This window comes from Alligator sinensis, unplaced genomic scaffold (genome assembly GCF_000455745.1).
Source record: "Alligator sinensis unplaced genomic scaffold, ASM45574v1 scaffold124_1, whole genome shotgun sequence".
NCBI classification, from domain to species: domain Eukaryota; kingdom Metazoa; phylum Chordata; order Crocodylia; family Alligatoridae; genus Alligator; species Alligator sinensis.
Genome location: NW_005842020.1, coordinates 1,657,767 through 1,679,671, shown reverse-complemented (window position 1 = coordinate 1,679,671; position 21,905 = coordinate 1,657,767). Strand labels below are relative to the sequence as shown.

Below are 21,905 nucleotides of genomic sequence, written 5' to 3'. Positions count from 1 at the left end.
GGGTGCCACATAGTAAGTTCAAGCATACCAGAACTTACGCTCTACTCCCCACCAGTTTACTCCCCTACTTCCCATACCTGACCCACTCTGTTGTATAGAAATCATAGTGGCTTCCACTGACACATTTAGCACATGTGTCACAAGATCTAATGTGGTATGGGGTCTAATATTCAGAAGTTCTGAACACTCGTTGCTTTAGTCAGGCTTAGTTGTAGTTGTGGGTATTCAGCACCTCTAAATTCACAATAAAAACTTTAATTCCTCAAAATCAATGGCAGATTTCCCAGAGGCCTTTGTAGGGTCAGAATGTAAGCCTAAGCCCTTAGCCTTTCAATTTACAACCTAAGTATGACACCTATTTCATTATAAGGACATTTAAAATTAATTTGTATTGATGGAAATGTCAGATTGATTACATTAGTGATCAAAGTCATCCACTTACCAAGGCTTCCCTTTTTACTGTGAACCATTTTGTAAGAATGACAGAGCAGAATACTCACTGATTGATTTCTGGAAACAAAGTAGTGTTCAGTCCTTTTCTGGATGCCTAGGCAAACCACTTGTAAGCAGGGTGGCAATCTCTTCCTGGGCAAATAGTCATACACATGTGGAGGTTATGCATGATTATGTTCTTGTGATGACAGACCATGCTCACTGTCAGTCAAGGCCCCTATGTGTCCCCCTCATGGGCCCATACCAGCTGTATACATGTGAAAATGGAGTTGTCCAAAAACCATGACTTAGCCTTAGGAGACAGAAAAAATGGAGGTAAATGGGTGCACCCATCCTTTTGCCCCATAGTTGAATGAGTAGTTAACTCACCTGGCATGCTGGAGGCCTGGGCCCTGGGTCACCCCTGAGGCTGCGGGTTTAAACAGGGCCATTTTCATTTCCCAGTGAAGCACACTAACCAATACCTTATGGATCAGCCATTGCTCATGCCCTTCTCCAGCACTACTTTTGAAGCTGAGCGACAAACACAGGCACTGGAAAAATGGATAGAGGGCAGTACAGGGGGAACTTCTTCCCTAATGGGAGCAATAGCACAAGCTGGCAAACAGGATCCCTGCATTACAGACAATTACTTCTCTGAGCTACAGACCATTTGCCTTGTTCCCTTCCTTCTGGTCCTGTCAGGGCCTATGATCAGGCATGCCAAGCTGGGTCAAGCCAATGAGTTGTCACTCCTGCCCCTGATCCCTGGCTATTGTGACTGCCCCAGTTCTCTGCAACTAGATTGACTGCTGAAAGTACCACTTACCCCTTATAAGCATACCTGCAACCTCAAGATGCAGATAAGCCTTCATAAATCCTCATTCTGTTCTGGAAAGCCTTGTGTTCTCTGCCCTATGGTTCTCCTGGCCTCAGACATGGCTTTCTCTAACCCTAATCTTGGATCTCCTCTGAACCTGGGTGCTAGCCCTTTTCTGTTTGGTTTCCCCAGTGTCCTGACTCAGCTTGGCTTCCTCAATCCTGACCTCAGATCTTCTGTGGAACTTGGCACTGGTTCTCTGACTCCTCACTCTTGACTTTGGCTTATGTCCTTAAGCATGGGCATTCTTCAGAAAATGAGAGTCCCAAAGTTCAGAAGGGGCCCATACAGAAGATTAAGCTCCAGTTTAAGCATCATACATAGTTGGAAGACAAATTTAAAGAATACAACCTTAACAGTATAAAACCTTACTTAACATTTAAGATGAAATCCTGACCTCTCTGAAGACAACAAAAGTTTTGCCACTGACTCTAATGGTGACAGGATTTCACCCTGACAATTTTCTCTTCATGGCTTTAGGAAATTAATTTAAATTTAAATTAAACCCACTCTCTGCCTCAAAGCCCTAATTACATGGCTCTGACCACCCCTTTCACCATGCCCATGCCTTGCAGATGATACTCATTCTAGCTGACACGTGCCCTTCCTGCCCCAGTTCTCACTCCTCTTGGGTTACCAGCTCTTTAGCTCCCTCAGTCTCCAGCAGTGACCCTTGCTCTTTGGCTTCTCTCTCTTGGCTCTGCTCCTAGGCCAGCTGAGACGTCTGGGTTTCCCTGCCCCCCTCCCCCCAGTCTCTGACTGTGTCCCTTCTTGGCCTTTGGCCCATCTTTGGGCTCTCCTCCTCACTCACTCCTCATGGGCTACAGATCTCTGGGCTCCCTGGCCCTGGTGACACTCACCTGCTCCTGGGCTATAAACCTCCAGTCCCTCTGGCCCCACTCTCTCTTCTCAGTCAGCTGGGACCTCCTTGCCTCCCTTTCATCCCTTCCTCAATCCTCCAGTGTCATTTACCCAGCTCAGGTGTTACCCAGGAGCCCTGCTGCCCAGGAACTCCTCTCTCCATGGCTCTCAGGGCAAGCCTGTCTGACCAGCTCAGGTCCTGCGCTTTTATGCTTCAAGCCCAGCCCCCTTCTGGTGACTGGTCCCTAAGTGCCCTGTCACAATCAGTAAATACTGTGTGCTACATTTGCAAAAGTCGTGAGTGAATGTGAGTACCTCAGTGAGAGACACCTTCAAGTGGATTGATTTTTTTAAAGTTTTAAACACCTGCCCTGTTGTAAACCAGGTCTTTTCAAAGGACCCAAGTCAGGCACCGAAAAGCAAGATATTCTGTCTCATTAGTCACTTTTGATAAATTAGATGCAACCGTCTTGGTAATGAATGTGCTGAAAGAGATAGGCAGAGTTGCTTAATGCAGGTGTTAGAGCAGTATGTTGACACAGAATATCTTGGCTTCCACTGGTTTGTGTCAGAGCTTCAAAAACACCGTGAAAATTGTCTCTATATTATTATACAGATTGAAGTAATTGAAATGAAAGGGGAATTTAATATTCATTTCACTGGAAACTGCATCGACCTCTTGCTAAAACTTTATCTTGCTCAAACAAAATATAAAGTCAGACTAATCCACCAGTGAGCATAAAAATACCCACTTTCTTTGCAATGACCTGCATCTACAAGTCCATTTCATTTCCAATGCCAATATATGGCATTAAAGAACTGATGTCTTGTTATGCTTAGTACTTATGTAATTATTCCTCTGGTTTCACTTAATTATATGCCCCACCATGTGTTACTTTTCAGTATCATAAGTGGTACCATCTTACTGCCAGGAATATTAAACAATGGAAGCCAGTTCCTGTTATTTGGTTATACAGCATGCTGTATCACACTTCAGGCTCTTTTCACAGGTCCCCTTGGATTCTAAATTATATCCTTTACAAGTGTTTTAAGAATCTGCACATACAGAGATGGCACTTGGTCTAAAATGCTGCTGCTTGGCCTTTTTTTATTATTCCTGAATTCTTAGGCTTTTTCCACTGAGTCAGTGAAATATGAAACTACACTGAATGTACATGAGATGCTTACGTCGCAGTAGCTCATTACTACTGAGCAGCTGCGTTGCAGGGCACGAGCCCAAGTACTAAATCACTGTGCCGTAACTAGCATCCTCACACAGCTTCATGGTATGTAAGTACTAAATGACTGTGCAGTAACAACTGCAGTCAGCATCTCGGGTAGAATGGCCAGAGTTACACAAGTTTAAATTGAGTTTTGTTTTATCCTAACCCTGGTAGGATCACAAGACAGCAGTAGAGTCAAGGAAATAAGTGTTGAAAAAGCAATTTATTTGTATGTAGTATTCATAAAATGCCTAGGCTTATGTCTTCTAAAACAACAGGGATGCTCAAGGATGAGCAAAGGTGCAGACAGAGACTGAAATTTCCTATCTTTGATTACTAAATATATGCATATCTACTAACCCCCACTGGTATGGCCTCTGCTGGTATGGCCCCCCAGAACTTGTGTACCACCACCACTTAGAAGATGGACAGCCCTGCTCTACACCAAGGATTCAGTTCCTTTTTAATTTGCTGTCTGTCCTGTAGGGTGATGAGTATTCTATATTCTATTGCTAAAACAGTAGGTACACAAAAACTGGACTAAATAGTAAATACAGCCTTGAATACAACAACCTGTTAATCATCCTCAATCAACCAATCATAACATTTAATCATAAGCACTGCTGTTTTGCATCTTTTTCTGCCCCTAAGCTTTTCATTAATATAGTGTTTTCAAAATGCAGATGTACAAACAGTCCTTAAAGCTCATCTTCTATTGGAGATTAGAGATGATAGCACTTTACCATAAATAGTTGATAGAAACATTAAGGAATATATGCTTTTAAAGCACGTTGACATTTCCTGCATTGCAGTTTCTAATTTTATTTTATTTTTTTCCCTTTTGTGTATCAATATTCCCTTCAAACAATTCAGTGTACTTTCATTAAGAAACATACTACTCAATCCACTATGGGGTTCCATTTAGGGGTTCCTTTTAATTAAAGGAGAAATACGTAGCAAAATATAAAGTCTAGAGTTTCTCAGAAAAAATCCAGTGAAATATTTTTATCATAATTTGCCAGTATCTGAACAATAAAACTTTTCATTGGGATAATATATTACTAACTAGCTTCTGATGGACACTGGCACAGTTCTGATGGGGACTTGCCTGCCTGGTTTCCACCTAATTTTGAGGCCTCCAGTCTCCTGACACGAGTCTCTTTATGGCATCTCTATGGCATCCTACTATGAAGGATGACTCAGAGTCACACTTACACTTTGTATTTCCTTAAGAAAAGAGACCATGCTTTCCAGAGTTCATAGCTCTAGGACAGCTTCCCAAGCAGATGATACAAGGTTGAAGGTCCATTCCCTTTCAGGATGAATTTCAAAATGCTGATATGATTTTCCAATGGAACAAAAGCAAAATTTGAAAGATACAAAATCATCCATGAAACAATTATTATTCCTTGCACATCTCTACAAAGGGCAAAGGAGCATAGGTTCTCTATTTCTCTCTTTCTGTGCTATTCTTGAGTGTCTGATTCTGAAAATACATGGAAACCTAAAAGATCATTTAAAATGTCAATCCATTGCATGGCAAAGTCAAGCAGATGAAAAAAGGGTAAATGTCCACCTGAGCTTAACAGCCCATCAGGCTAATACAGTTACAGCATGCTCGTTTCTGTATTACTCTTGTAAGTGGAAAAGGGAGAAGCCATTTCTATAAGTGTTTGCTATGGTAGGTAGAATAAGAGCTTGAATAGATTATATGTCTGCACAGGAGCATAAAGTGGAGTAAGACCTATCTCCCATACATCCTAGCACAAGCACCCCAGTCAAGTCCTCAACAGAGGTGCTTGTACATGCCATGGTGTGTAATCCTCGTTAACTTAATGAGCATTAACATTTTTAGACTGGTTTATTTTGTCATGTCAGGTTTGTGTTTGCACGCACCAGGCTTTTGAATGAGCCAAATACCAATCTACCCCTGGTTATGTCTTTTCTAATGAATTACAGCAGGAGGTACCTGTTCACCAGTAAACCAGCCTCTACAGTCCCCACCCCCCACTAGGATCCTCACACTAAGCCCCCCCATACAAGCTGTGATCACCCCAAAACCCTGTCAACTTGCACCTCACTTGCACCCCACTAGGCTGTGTCTGGTCTCCAGTAGGCAACCCCATGGCAATCCCAATGCCAAGCCTTGTGCATCATCCCCTCCCCTCCCCTCCCATCTCCTCATGTTAGGAAGTAATGTAAATTTATATAAGAATTTTTTAACTGTATATATCATATCAGAAATATACGGGGATGAGATGTCATAAAAAAGAGAGACAGAGAAAAAAATCTATGAGGTAAAATATTCTTGGAAGCCATTCTGGACAATAGACGTTTCAAGGATGATAATTTCCTTAAACCCATTGGGGAATGGGACAAAACGTTAGTTGCTATTGTGTGCATATTGACTGTGGGAATATTGAGAAGACATATGCTATGAGATAGGATGGAATAGTAGTAAGAAGAGTGTCATAAATACCCAGAAGAAACCTGACAGGAGATCTAGCAGAATTAGGTGAGGAGGGAGTATTCCAGTCATGTTTAGCATATGTCTACACAGCAGAACTCTGTCCACACAGGATGATCAGTTCCCTGCTGAGATCCTGCTTCATTTAAAGTTAGTTTGGGTATCTATCCTAAAAACTGCTGCCTGCTATTGTCTAGGTCAGTAGTGCCCAACCTTGTGCCTCTCAGGCCAGATGAGTGGCACTGAGTTGATCTGCAAGCTAGATCTTGTGTGCAGTCCATGGGTGTGATTACACATGCTACTCCAAGCCCAGGGGCTTGGATCTGGCCATATGTGGGTGCAGTCTGGCACACAGGGTCACATTATCTGGCCCTCGGTGATCCTCTTAGCTCTGGAAATTTAAGAGCAGGGGAGTTGCTATTATCACTGCCACTGCTCTTCTGCTGCCAAATTTCTGGAACTTTGGGGAGTCCCACAGCCAGATAATGTGACTGTTCACCAGATTTTGCCAACATGTGCCCAGATGACACATCTCCCTAGGCTGGATCTGATCCACAGCCAGAGATTGAAAATTCCTGGGCTAAGTGAAAAAGTTAAATACAGGTAGGGAAACAAGATAAAATAATCCTCCCTCCCCTCACAAAAGAAGGCCCAAAGAATGAGAAATTAGTTATTTCCATAAAGTAAGAAAACCTCCCTGGCTGTTTCATTATACTTTCTGAAAAGGGACACAAAAGAGTTACCCAGAGTTAAAATGATGGAAGTAAATTTATTTACAGGATGAACAAGTAAGTTGGTATGTAAATAGCTTCAGCTTCCCGGTGTTTTTCAAAATTCTTTTATGAAGCTAGAATTTGTTGAAAGTATATTATATTAGACATGTTGAGTTCTCAATAGATTCCCTCAAAGGGAAAAGCCACATTCATTGCCAACATAAACATCCTGCTCTGTTTTAAGTCCCCATATTCACTCCCATCAACAGCTTAGTGGAAGATTACAGTTTTAGGGCTACAGTTAGTTTCTAAATAGACCTGATTTTCCATTTAGTGCTTTGTATAGGGTGTTTTCTGGTTTTGTGTTTCTTATAACACAACATTACTGCATTTGAGGAATGGTGAGAAGGATCTGAAATTGTACACATGAATGGCTCTGTGAATTGCTCATGCTTTCCTGGATGGATGCTCACAGCAACTATCCTGTGACTTTCTCTTGGCTGATCTCAGACAGATAAATTGTTAGGGTCAAATTGTGTTCTTTACAATCTGGCTTACCTGGGGGATGTGCCAATCTGTACTCTTGCATACCCTGTCCTAGCTTTCCTCACACAATAAAGGGAGCAAACTGATATTATTATCCCCACCTGTTCCTCTCCTAATCCCTTTGCTTTCCTCAGAATTACATGTGCCGAAAAGGGATCATAAAAAACAAACTAAGGCCTGGTCTAAACACACAGATTATATACTGGTATTTTGCTCACCAATGTGTTTTTTCTTTTTTTCTTTTTAATGAACAAGTCATAGTGACAATATCCCACTGTGGGCGAAATTAAATTGGTATGCAAAAGCGTTATGCTTCTTCCCATATGGAAATAAACTGTATTATATAATTACCTTCCTGTTCCTGTGATAGAAGATATAATTTAGAAATACTCCCTTATTTAGAAGATTACTTTATTTGGGCATTGGGACATGGTCTCTCAGGGTAGTTAGCAGGAGACTAGCAAAGGATTTCATAGATTTCATAGACATCAGGGCTGGAAGGGACCTCGGAAGATCATCGAGTCCAGCCCCCTGCCCAAAGGGCAGGAAATCAGCTGGGGTCATAGGATCCCAGCAAGATAAGCATCCAGTTTCATCTTGAAGGTGTTCAATGAAGGCGCTTTAACCACCTCTGGTGGCAGGCTGTTCCAGACCTTGAGGGCTCAGACAGTAAAGAAGTTCTTCCTTATGTCCAGCCTGAAACGATCTTGAAGTAGTTTGTGACCATTCGACCTCGTCATCCCTTGGGGTGCTCTGGTGAACAAACGTTCCCCCAGATGCTGGTGGTCACCCCTGATAAACTTGTAGGTGGCCATCAGATCACCCCTGAGCCTGCGCTTTTTCAGGCTAAAGAGCCCCAGGGCTCTCAGCCTGTCATCGTAGGGTCTGCTTCCCTGACCTCTGATCATGCGCGTGGCTCTTCTCTGGACTCTCTCAAGCTTCTCCACATCCTTTTTGAATTGTGGAGCCCAAAACTGGACACAGTACTCCAGCTGTGGCCTCACTAAGGCCGAGTACAGGGGGAGAACGACGTCCCGGGATTTGCTTGAGAAGCATCTGTGGATGCAAGCCAGCGTTTTGGTCGCTTTACTAGCCACCGCATCGCACTGCAGGCTCATGTTCATCTTGTGGTCAATGATGACCCCCAAGTCTCTTTCTTCCATAGTGCTAGCCAACATAGCACTGCCGAGCCTATAAGGATGCTGCGGGTTTTTTTTCCCAAGGTGGAGAACCTTGCATTTATCGGCGTTGGATCTGCAGAGGTTTTCTACTGTTCCACAATAAAGTTCATTATTTAATTCTTTTCACTCACCAAAACCTGTGTTTACTGGACCTGGTGATACTACATGGTGTCAATAATGGTAAGTAAGGAAAAACTAGAAAGAATTTGAGTTTTAAACTGAAAAAAAAGATAGAAACTGAGAGCAAGTGGAGCAACATAGCTGCATGGAAGGATAAGTACCACTGTAAGTGATAGTTCTATAAAGTTATTGTCTAAGTACACTTGGTCATGAACATATTGCAAACTCTACTTGTCCTTCTGTTGTCAGACAATGTAGCAGAGAACTGGAAGGCATTCGGACAAAGGTTTGAGTGGTATCTAGCAGCCACAGGAACAGAAGAGAGAACTGACAAAGTCAAACCTTCAGTCTTCTTCCATATTATGGGGAGAAACCCCTGACTGTTTATAACACCTTTACCAAAGGACAATATATACAGTTTAAGTGTAAGACTGTCCAAATTTGCAAAGTACTACATGCCAAAAATGAGGCCTTTGAAAAATTTAGATTGTTTATGTGCAGAATAACAACACGAGAAAGTATAGATCAGTATGTTACTGACCTGCAGAGACTAAGAACTGTGCTTTTGGGAACTTGACAGAATCTTTGATTAGAGATAAGATTATCTGTGGCATTGCAGACACTGAACTACAAGAAAGTACAGTGTGAGAGAGACTTCTCCCTAGAACAGTGGTTTTCAACCAGTGGGTCACAGACCCCTGGGGGGCTGCAGGCTATGTCTAAGGGGTCCACAACGGATGACTACGATCAATCAAAAGTATTTGAATACCTGCACTTACAATTCAGAGGGGGTCTTCATCTCCTTTCAGAATTTTTTAGTGGTCCACAAATGAAAAAAGGTTGAAAACCACTGCCCTAGAAAAGATTGTCTAAATATGTGGGCAACAGAAACTATGAAGGCCCAGACTGCAGAGCTGAATACACCAAAATGGGTTGTTCATGCAGTAGGCATGACATAATGTGGTCCAAAAAGCAAACTTACAGGTAGATTTTTCCATTTACAAAAAGAATGCTGAGAGGGAGAGACCAAATAAGCAGATATGTATCAAGTGTAGAAGGCAACACGACCCTAAACATCCTGCATTTTGGAAGCTCTGTTTTACCTGTAACAAGAGGAAACATTTTGCCAGGTGCTGCTTATTCCAAACACAAAAATCTGAAGTGCATACAGCTGAGAGCATACCAGAAGAATTTTATATAGATATGGTAGATCAAGCAAAATCAATGAGAAGGACCAGATTTTGCCAGTGGAAGTGAAAGGAATGATGGTTTCATTTAAATTGGACATTGGAGCACAGGTTAATATTTTACTAGAGCATGATATAGACAATTAAAATTGAAACCAAAAAGAGAGTCCAACAAACATTAAAATAATTGGCTATTCAGGGGGAAAAATACCAGTGGAAGGGAGATGCATTGTTAGCATCCAATATAAAAATTCAGCATAGAAACTCCAATTCATTGTGATAGTGTAGCAGAAAGCCCCCTTTTCCTCTTGCCTGCATTTGCTCTCCCTTCTTTGGATATGTTCCTCTTTTTCTACCTTTTCTTCCTTCCTCTCTCTTTCACTTTAAGATAAGGAATTGTGTTTTAAAATGTGTATGTGTGCATTTTGTATCTCCCCTTGTATTTTGGTATTTTTATCTATTTGTGTGCCATGGCATTTGTAGCTTATATTTTATACTCCTCACCTTTCAACTTAGTGAATCAGTGATTGAATGTGTAACACTGTAGCAGCAGGCCGCAATTAACACCTGGGAAGCTGCAGATCAGCCAGCGGAAGAACTCAATAAAAGAAAATGTAACAACCGGGAAATCTCTAAACGTCACTGATCAAGGGCTAGAAGCCCTGGCCTGAGTTAATCAGCACTGGGGACCAACTTTTGGGCTGAATATCTCCAAATCGACCACTCCCAGATCCCTATTCTAAATTCATCAACAGACTCCCAAACCTGCATGTACATGCGGACGACCCCTGGGGCTGACAGATGCTGTCCAGTAGCCACCGAGGGAGAGAAGTCCCATGAGGGTCAATGACCCCTGGATTGGGCAAACCTGAAAACTGGGGAGTCACCAAAGTCTGCCAAGGACAGATAAAAGGCAGTGAAAAGTGACCCTCAGGGGCGCCCTCTTGATCTCCATCTCAACCAGACCTGTCCAGCCAGAAGGACCAGCCGGCAACCCCCTTCTGGAAGATAACACCACACTGAAAGAAGCCTCAACGACAGACTCCAGCGCTTGTAGGATAGGTATACCTGACTCTGTAGCCTGCTACTGTGTGTGTGTACGTGTGTGCATGTGTGTGTGTGTGTGTGTGTGTGTGTGTGTGTGGGGACCATCCCCAAGGTTTATGATTACAGTGTTTCAATCCGCCTAATAAACTAGAATTTTAAGGATCCCGAGTTGGACATTTGTAGCCAACAATAGTTAGGGAGGTGACACCAAGTTGTAGTCTGGCAGTTTGTGAAAAACTGAAGCTAGTGAAAAGTGTGCGTGCAGTACAAGAAGATACAACCGTCATGCTTCCTGATAATTTTGGCCACCATGGTCCAAATCTGGACAATTTACCTAGGAAGAAACAAGCTTCAACAAACAGCCATCTCCTTACAGGAAAAAATGTACTTACAGGTACAGATGCAAATATTATCATGCAAAAAGAAGAAATCAGCCTCAGCAGTCTGTAGCTAATGAACTATTATATGTAAAAAGACAGATGCCAAAAGTGTAAGAAATTACACTCAATATACAGACTAAAGTCTGTCAAGACCTGGAGGAAAATTTCCTACCAAAAACAAATCAGAAACAGAATCAATACTTCTTCAGTCTGAAAAGAAAGTGTAACCTCCTGAAAGACTCATAGAGGCTTGTTAAAAGAACCGCAAAAGGAGGGAAAATAGGAAAGTAAGTTATAATGACTCACTTCAGAGTGAAGCACCTCTTTTCTATAGATGGGTGTTAATTGATTTTTTGCAGTTATTGTTAAGAAGGAAGATGTAGTGATAGAAGTTATAATTTAGATACATTCCTTTACTTAGAAGTCTACCGATTGTGGGAATTGAGAGATGGTCCCTCAGTTAGTGCTGTTATAGACAAACAAGGGTATGCAGAGGTTGTCAACTGCTCCACAATAAAGTCCATCGTTTAGTTCTTCTCATCCATGTATGTCTGTGTTTACTGAACCCAAAAATCACTGCAATTACTGTAGAGAAACAGCTAAAGTGATATGACTTCTTTATAGGTAGGTAAGGCCAATAAGAAAACAAAAACAAACAGTTAGCAATGTCAGGGAACAAAATTCTTCTAGGCCGAAAGGGCTCACCTGAACCACATGAATTCATATTTACAGGTCAAGGGCCAGATACTCTGATACCATGGGGTGGGAATGAATCCAGCCCAGCATGCCTTGCAGTGGTGAGTAAAGGAGGATGCACATTTGCATGCACATTTGGGGGTTTTCAGGGGTTGAGAGGGCTGAAGTCAAGTAGGGAGTAAGGAGGCAGCTGGTTCTTAGAAAGGTATATTTTAATAAACAAGCAGTGCAACAGAGCCTTAAAGAGGTATCTGTTGCACTGCCAACATATAAGGGGGCAGTAGAGTTGTGGCTGTGTACCAGTGACCAGCTACAGTAGTTGAGTGGGGGTAGAGTGAGGAGTGATGTAGTGTTGGATGCCTGGAGGACTGGCCAGATCCATGTCATGGAGCGCTTGGTGTCCACTCCCAAGACTGAACTGGTTCACAGTCAATGAGTTTAAAGGATAACTTGATTTTTGAGGTAAGTGGCTTTAAACTCAGGCTTGCATGTCTGTCTGCCTCAGGTTGAAACTTCATTTAAGCTGGCCTAAGTGTTATGTGTATCCAGACCCTTAGATTAAGGAAAATAATATCTTCCCTAAAGTCATTCTGAGTACAAACACACAAAGAGGTAGCTGTAAGTTAAATTAGAGCATGAGCACACATACTAGTTACTCTGAGGTAAACTTACAGCTACTCCGCAGTAACTGACACGAGTGTCTTGCATTTGCCAGTAGTCTTCATGGCAAATGCCAGGCACCTTACTGCTTAGTGAAAGCACAACAAATCCAGGGACTTACCATGGTTTAGCTAACTGTCTAAGTTCACACTGTAGCCTGTCTCATGTGCCAATACTCTCTGTCCCTTTCTGTTTCACTGTAAAAACTGTGTCTAATATCTTAGTGCCTCCTTTCTACCTACTTGTTGCTATAGCAAAAATTGATTGTGAAGCAAGAATGTAAAGAATCAATTGACATCTGTCAATAGAAACCCCCACAGGGAGAAATGAAGGAAGGAAAGTTCTTTCCAAGTTTTTCCTTGTGAAATTTGCTCTACGTCATTTTCTCCTGGAGAAGAGGAGAATGAGCACAATATTTTTTTCTCCCACAAGCCAAAGCTCTCAGTAAATCAGCTAAAACCTGGGGCCATCTCCAGAGAATCTTTAGCCTCTGTTCACTGCTTGTGGACAACACTGCTCAATTGTTGTCATGCTCCCCCATAAGCCTTTTCTTCCTGGGAAAATCCATTTAAACATGAAATAAACTCATGGGGAAAATGAAATGATACAGCAGGTTGAAAAATGGACAATAATGACTCTTAAAATGATGGAGTCTCAGAGCTGTTTCAATGTAGCAGGATATGAAGTTGATTTGAGGTTGTTGTTTTACTATGTTCATGTTATTTAATAAAAAATTTGTATTGAAATTTTAATTTGCTACAGTATTGGTCTATATGGTTCCTGCATCTTGAAGCTCTTAAAAGGCATTGAAAATCTGATACTAAGCGATTCTGGGGTCTTAATCCCATCCTCAGGGGTGTCTTCCCTGAAATGAAAACTTAACGTAATGGTCTAGACACTACCATTAAAGATATGAGACTATCAAACTGTTTGCAGTGTGAATTAAAAAAAATTATGATTTTCAGGAAAAAAAATACTTCCTCTGCATTAAAGTGTCCGGCAAGTTATTTTTTTCATGTTTTGTACAAATTCTTAAACAGTTATTATGCTTAAAACAGCACTTTTACATATGATTCCTCTAATAAAGACAAAGAGGAGAACAGGAGAAAAGGAGCATTTGGATTAATGCACCAAATCCAAAAGAAATCTGAAATCTTATTTTTTTCTTCATACCAACAGAGAGACAATACAAAGAAAGCTTGACTTGAGCTGTAGATATTCACAGACCAGGCCTCACACACAGAAAGCTATGCTTATGGAATATTATTAAAGTTGCAAAGCCAAGCACTCAAGAGTCAGCTAAACGAGAATTAACCTTAATTTGGCCCCCTTCTGTGTATGCATTATGATACAGTCTTCCATGATTACATACTATTTTTTCCAGGGACTCCTGCCTCACTTAGTGCATAGGATGGATAGTACTCACTTAATGAACAGCTGTTCAATATTTTGTTTTATCTTTTTTGTTCAGTGTGGCTGTAGGCCTTGTTTACTGAGCACTAGTCAAACCCCATGTGGAAGACAGAATGATTAATTTCCTTATGGGCTTCTCTATCATGCTCTTCACTGTAGTCTATGAATGCTTCACAAACATTAATTCATCTCCTCACAACCACTTTTGCAGTCAAGGGGTGATGTTGGTCTCATTTTACAGATGAGTAGTTAGGGCATAGAGATTAAGACTAAAGGCATATTTTGGGTGCACAGTCTGAGCTCCCTTGAATCTCTATTAACAGAATAATTGGCTTAATATATTTAAGCACAACTCCCATTCCTTTCAGTTGGAGTGGTAACAGCCCAATCTCAGGGTCTCCTCAGAACTCAGCAATTATGACCACCAGTGAAAGTTTGATTTAAGTTACTTGCCCAGCATGACAGGGCAATTGTGGTAAGGTCAGGTATAGACTATACATCCTCAGAGCAGAGTTAACCTACTTTGGCTATAAGGCACTCTCTTTTTCTTTCTTACTCATTCACTATTTACTTTCCAACTTCTGCAGCAAATGAGACAAAGATCATTCACACAACAATTTCCTTCACCACATAAACCAGATTCATTCCAGAGCTATATTAACCTATGTACTGAACAAGGCAATGGGGGCCAGGGACAGAAAAAGCTAGCTAAAAGAAAGGAGACATTCTATAATATTACATCATATTGACCCTCACGTGGGCTAACCACAGAGTTCGAGCCTTTAGGGAGACAACCAGAATACCTGAACTAAGAAAGTAGTAGTGGTAGTAGATTGTCATCCTCTGTATGGACAACCACTAGGTGTGGTTGAGACATTTTGTCTGTGGCTTCACAGACATTGACTAACAGAAGAAGAGGTGTGAGACTCGAGGATCATGAGCTTATTCCAAGGGCCGAAGGGCAGTTTGCACTCATGGGCACAGACTCTTCTGGCAAGTTCCCCTCCAACCTATCCATTTTCCAATCCTGGCTTCTCCCTGTGCCAGGTTCCTGATCTGCATCCAACAATTCATGTCTTTCATGTCCATTTACAGGATGGCCTTCTATCCCAGTCCCACACTTCTGGACTGTGCAGAGCTAGTTATCCCCCTCTGGGTTCATGGTCTGAGACTTAGTTATTCTCTCCTGACTCAGTATTTTTTTCTAGTCTCAACACAGTATTAGCCTCCTTGCACAAACAATGACAGTGTTCCCTTCCTGGTCCTTCATTTGATCGCCCTCTCCCTTAGTCCTCCATTTTCTACTTCCTTTCCTATGCTACTTATCCAGTCTGGGTCTCCCTTTTCCTCCCTCCTTGTCTCAGTCTTTTTGCAGAGCCAGTCCTATTTCTCCTTCACATGCCCTAGCTCCACATCAGATCTTCTTCTCTCCCCTACCCTTGTTCCCTTCCTTCTACTGGTTCCTCATTCTTGATGTCCTAGTTCTTAGTTCCTAGTTCTAGATGTCCATGGAGTCCCAAGACATTCTCGTTTCCTCTATAGAGATAGCATGTGTGCCACCAATTCAGCACTCAGAGCTGTGAGAACCCTGATCATGATAACTGAGGATGGACTTTTTGCAGATTATTGCTGTTAAAATCAAAGAAACTTCTACTGAGCATATGCAACCTACAATTTTTCAAAACTATGCAGCCTTGTAAAATATATATGGATTTCCACCAGGATGCTAAAAGGTCCATTTGTAACACACACACCTTGCCAAATTTCAAGTCCCTCATTCGAAGCATAGCGGTATGAAAGCCTTTCAAATAAAAGTTTAACCTTATTCTCAGAAATGACTGAAACACTGAGATAAAGGAGGGAAAAATATCACCAGACTAAGGGAGGCACCCAGCATGGAAAATATAAGAGCAAATGGTTATAGTTTTGCAGCATTATAATCAATTGAAAGCATAGAAATCCTCAGGCAACTTTAATAATAGGTGGCATGACCAATCCTGCCTATAATAAGCAACAGAAGTCTTCATTTTTTAAATAAATTCAAATTTGTATGAGCCCCCATCATGTCTCTTACAAACCAATACACTTTTTTCTCTGACAATGATTTTGATAATGATTTAACATCCATACTGAAGTAGCTCAGGTGGCTTCCATCAAAGCCCTACTGCGCTAGATAAAGGAAACATATATAATGAAAAGACAGGTCCTGCCCAAAGAAGTTACAAGCTAAACCCCTGATTAGATAAAGGCTTATGCTTGGGCTTATCTCTGAGCATGTGTGTAGTCCCATTAAACCATGTTGGTTTCAAAGACAAATACATGCATTGGTCTTTCCGAGACTTGTGGAAATAATTAGTGCTTTGTTAGACATATAATAGCTCTGGTGAACTTGCAGGCCTGAAGACCTTGTGTAGCACTTTTAAAAAAATCAAGTTTGTTCATCAGGCTTCCTTTTTAAATTAATTGCTAAAAATATATTAGAGCTTGCATGAGGCTTAACAGAGAAAGCCAGCAGTCCCCATTCAATTTTTTTAGTTCTTTCCTGAAGTTTCAATCCCTTTTTGTTACAAAGTTAGCTTTCAAATCGTAAAGTGATCTCTAGGGTGGAAAAGAACAATCAACAGGGTTCCACTTTGCAGCAAGAACCAGTAGACTAAGAAACTAAAGATTCTAATACACAATTAGACACACACACACACACACACACACCCCGTTATATAAAATTTGTCAGATAAACTTAAATATACTCAAAGAAAGAGCTCTCATAATAGTTAAGTAGACCCAGTGCTGAGTAATCTACTGAGAATGCCTGGTAATAAGTTAGGATTAGTTCTCCAAATTGTTTTCTCAGGCCTGTCCCAAAATGTAAATGTCACTTGTTCTAGTTAAATTTTTGTCTCTCTCTGATACTGGGCACAAGATGCTTTACTGCACAGCAGACTAATTTGCTGTGCAGCAAAGCATCACTATCTACACATGAGCAACAATTAGACTAATTTACTGAGTAGACTAATTTACTGTACTGCTGAATAGTCCTGTCAGATAAAAGTGGTATCAAGCAGCAGAGCAAATTACTGCTTTTAAATGCATGTGTAGATCATGATGTCAGGATTAGTTTACTCTAGCTCAAAATTGAGCTGGAGTATATTCAGTACATTACTAGCATGGGTAGATGATCCCACTGACACTGAACTAGTTGTTATTTACCCTGTTGCCATTACTGTACAAAAGAATCTGATATTACTGTGTTCATGATGGCTTCTAGAGGAATAACTCCCCTATATTTGTTTCCCCATAAGCAACACTAAGAACATCCTCTATCTTAGTCCATCTGCTATTTCAGCCGCACATGAAAAGAAGAAAAGCATACAATCAAAGGCATGTCAAGTGATGTATCATTACTATTCCAACTCAGTGGAACAGTAACTTAAGAATAGTAACATCAGGTTAACATAAGTGCACAAATATAAAACGGCTCCAGCCATGTGATGTGCATTTTGCATTCAAAGGAATAAAGATTTGAATTTCAGGCAGAAGGATGACAATGGGACAAAGACAAGTATTTACAAACTCTTCATTGACACATGGCTCCATTTATTCTGAGAGACATTTCACAGAATAGGCTAAACAAATGATTCATGAGAAAGGTCCTTTTGTGCAGTAGAGAAAGCCTACATAACATTGTAATGAGCAGAGCCCTGTGGGCCTATTCTACCTTCAAAGATTCCTTTGTAACCCCAAGTCACTTAAATCATTGAAAATGTGAATTATATGTGTGTATCCCAGAGGATACTTTATATTCAAGAGGATATTAGTAGAAAGAATTATGAGGGGTACTGAGTGCAGCTATGATTATGTAAATGAGTACACGCAGAGCATTTGGCTACCATATAATGCACTCTGTGTAGAAATACCTTAGTGGTTAAACATAAAATTTAAACTGGAAATATTATTATGGCCCATGTAGAATTTTTATTTTTATCTTATTTTTAAAAAATAGAAAACCTTGCTTTACAAAGAGATGACAGGAGAGAGGTATTGGCAATGGTCTGAGGGCTTGCATCTACAGAAAAAGTGGCAGCCTGCAGCTAAAAATCATCCATTTCTCAACCAGACACTGAATATATTGATCAAATACATCCCTGAGTCCAAGTAACCAGAGACATGGTTGGATGCCTTAATCTTACTAGAGGCAACAGGGCCAAAATAATATCACAAATTCCAGTGGTAGCAGACCATAAGTGGTAAAAGGTTAAAAAAGGCGTAACGGAACATTGAGAGATCCTTTTGGACAAATGATCAATTCCCCTATAGAACACATTTAAAATAAAAGCATGATTCATAGAAACAAAAAAGTCATTCTAAAATGTCAGTTCTTCCTAGGGTCTGCTGACATGCCAAAAATATATCATGGCTAGGTAGAAAAGAAATATGACATACCTAACAGAGTCACTTTATATTTCTGTATCTCTAAAACAAGATAATCAATCAATGCATTTCCCAGGCAATATCAAGGCCTAAAGTAATTGGATCATGGAAAAATAGGTCATCAAGGGACCTCAGGAGGTCATCTAGGTAGAATCATCCCTATGTAAACCATCCTGGACAAGTGTTTGTCTAATCTATCCTTAAAATACTTAGTAACAGCTGTTATGTACAACTAACACAAATAATATCCAAAACATCAACAAACAAACCCTTTAATATGCCACAGATACAGTGTCTTGAGAAGCTTTCTTAATGAGAAATCTGAGATAGATCAATCAGTGAAAGTGGGTGCACCAAGATATGATGCAACAACTGTTCTGCACTTACTTCATGTATGAACCTTCATATTTTGCATTATATGTACACTATCAGTGTGGAATAAGTTTGAGTGGGAGCTAATGTCAAAAATGTATTCCACCATAACTGTTCTGGGCTATTCTTCATGTAAAGAACCCCAATAAGACACTTTGATGACTGCCCCTTCTATAGACATCAACTATTTTCTCCAATAACAGGACTAGATAGAAACATAGAGTAAATAGGATTAATGGGATCAATACCTAATCTAGAAAAAATCAGTGTCATGAACTGACTCGTGCAGATTGATAGATGTGTATGGAGCTTATTCATGAGTAAGTATAAGTAACATGATTTTTTTTAAAAGAATAAGAAATGAGCTGCAGTTACAAAATTCAGATGGACAGACAAATCAATGGGACTTCTCCTGTGAAATAATTTTGGCACTTTGGAAAATCTCCCTCTCTCTGTGCAGATACTCAGGCTATGGACTGAAGTAGTACACAGACTCTCTATACCATTTATTTAAAACACCAAAATAGGGAAATAAAACAATCATGGATCCAAAAACTTCACCACAAAGCACAACCCATTATTCCTCTACACTAAATTGTGTAAGTCAAGACAGAGACCCTTTGTATAAAATGAAAGAGCAGAGAAACTCTCAGCATAGCTACTCAGCTTACTTCCCTACAGAGAATCATCATAGGGATCACCTGATATAGTTGACTTCAGGCAAGGTCTCTCTATGTTAGTGTAAGTTTTATCTTGATAAGCTGTTCTTTCTGTGCACAATTACATACAGTTAATAATTTCTACTTAGAAACATTTAAAATGTATCATAAGACATAAATATTGCAACAAAAAGTGATATACTGAACATAATCCAGTAGGATTCTTTTCACTAGTTAATTTTCTCATAAATATAACTTCACTCTGATATTTTAACGTTATATTTAGCATATACATTATTTTCTACATTCACTAGGAAGTCCCCTTCTATCACAATAACATAGGTTAAAGTTATTTCAGTTGATTATAAGATCTTTGCTTCCAATTGGAATTGAAAATTACTAAAATTAAATTTTCTCAGCCAGGCACTCTAGATTGGAAAAAAAGATTGCTCTATTTATGTTTCTCCCCTTTCCTTCCAAAACAGGTGATGCTGCTTAGATTATTTTTCCAGTCTAATTTGCATTTAACTTGACTGCTGATGATGTATCTCTAATTTGTAATTTAAACTGATTACTGATGACGTACATGTATTTATAGTGAACCCTATAATCAGTTAGCTTGCATTTACAAATGTGTAAGAATTTGGGTTCCTTAATTCAAAATGCCTGAAAGGGATCTGACTTTTCAGGGAAGGCTGAACTTTCACTCTCTGAAAAACAAGCCCCTTTAAAATGGTTGTGGTTGACTGTGGTTAGATACCTAATAACGGAAACATGCACAATCACTGCTCACTTTTGAACAGACATTTTTTACACCATCTTTCTCTTCATTGTAGTATTTATTTATTTATTTTGGTAGAAATCTTGGCTTTAAATACATTTCTCATGACCTCTTTAGGACAATTAAATCTCTGTCTCAGTATAACATCTTGAAAGTGCTTTTGATATACCAGCAGGTCTTTTGTGGTTTTTGGTTGTTTTTTGGGGTTTTTTTGAGTTTGTATACTTTATTCTGCATTTTTTGTTTTTACGGAAAACTATTACAGTACTTAAAAATGACATCAGTGGAAGAGACCATTATCACAGGGAAATATATCCATCAGCTATATAAATATTGGAAGGAGCCAAGTAATTATAAAAAAAAAATGATGAAAAGAAAACTTTATAAAGGAAGAGACATTAATCCTGTGATACAGTTCTACAAAGCTGCTTCTGTTATGTCAAGTGTCTCATGTAGATATGATCATTTTCTCTGGTGGAGGTTGGTGTGCTAGATAAAGTAGGCAATGTTCCTCCTTCTATCATTGTGGAACTTGCATTCCCATTGTTATGAATGACAGACCTACCCAATATTTCAACTAGTGGAAAAACCAATTGTTCATATGGGTACAACATATGTTTTATGGATAATTTCTTTTCTAACTAGCTCTGTTTATTTTTCATCTTGCAAATAGGAGCAAGGGCAAGTCACATAGCTCTTTGACTGCCTATCAGATCCTCTACTTTGCTGGTGGTGGTTGATGTTGGGGGTAAAGGGACTCAGAGCTGAATCATGTAAAAGGTTTTTGTTTTTTTCTTAATGTATTAAGTACTTTCTAGATGGCTCTTTACTAAAGGCAGCAACAGGAGTTTGGTCAGAAGGCTCTTTTTAGTGCAGACAGTTGTAAGTGTCTTTCCACACCTACAGTAGTCAAGGTTAGCCTCTTGACTGCAATGAGCTATCATATGCTGGTGAATTCTAGTCCATAAAAGGTACGTACAAAAAAAAATGATAAAAAAGCATTCTTCAACATGGTTAAAAACCTTTTCTGCACTATACATATACCTATGACAAATCAATAGAATATCACAGAATCAGAGACTGCCATTATATTATTTTTTCTTCAGAAAATGTATAGATTTTATGGGTACATACATACAGAATATCCATATCTGGGGAGAAACTGATGGCATTTAAAGTCTTGATGTCTTCATCTATTTTGGTTGGAAGATCATCTACCAAATTATAATGTCTGAGGTAAGCATTGTTATTTAGAACAGTCAATAGCAAGTTCAGCAGTGCAACTCATGATATTAACTGTTTCTTTATTAGAGGAGGGAGAAAGAGGAAAAGCGAGACCAGGAAAAAAAAAAAAGGCAAACCGCTGTGCATTACCCTCTTAGTCAGGGAACGATTTGGGATGCCAGACTAAAGATTACATCAGTACGATCCAGTCAGCTCTCCATTATGCACAAATCCACTCCCCCCCAGCGTGTTACCCTGTAGCTGTCTGAGCAGGTGGAGAGAGCGACACAAACACAACGCCAAGAGCAAGAAGGGTTAAAGGCATCATCGCAGCCATTAGTGGGAAAAGTTGAAGCGATGCAAGCCACGTAGACTCCTCTTCCCCCCTCCCCCCCCCCTGCCAGTCTCCCCCACTCCCCACTTCCCAAGCCGGATCACTGTTTAGGGAGGGCAGTCATCACGCAATCCTGAGCAGCAGGAGCTGACGTTGGACGGAGCTGCCAGGTAGCTGGGGAAAAAAAAGGCACAGAAGGCAGCTGATCCCCACTTTTCATCGGTTTCTGAGTCTGGATCTGGACTTCAAGCATCACAGCGCCCGCGCCAGCTGATCTGAACCTCAGTGTATTACAATACCC

General features: G+C 40.3%; 1 protein-coding gene across 7 annotated transcripts in view; it reads left to right on the top strand.

Moving 5' to 3' along the window:
• The window catches only part of VSTM2A (V-set and transmembrane domain containing 2A), a 71,138-nt gene that overhangs the window by 18,400 nt on the left and 30,833 nt on the right, over positions 1–21,905 (top strand). Inside the window, exon 1 of one of the 7 annotated variants that reach the window (XM_006022169.1) lies at positions 21,214–21,282. The exons of the other annotated variants lie outside the window; for them this stretch is intronic. The gene's annotated coding sequence lies outside the window, so the exon portion shown is untranslated. Of the gene's footprint in view, positions 1–21,213; positions 21,283–21,905 lie in introns of those variants that run through there. 7 annotated transcript variants of the gene reach the window in all.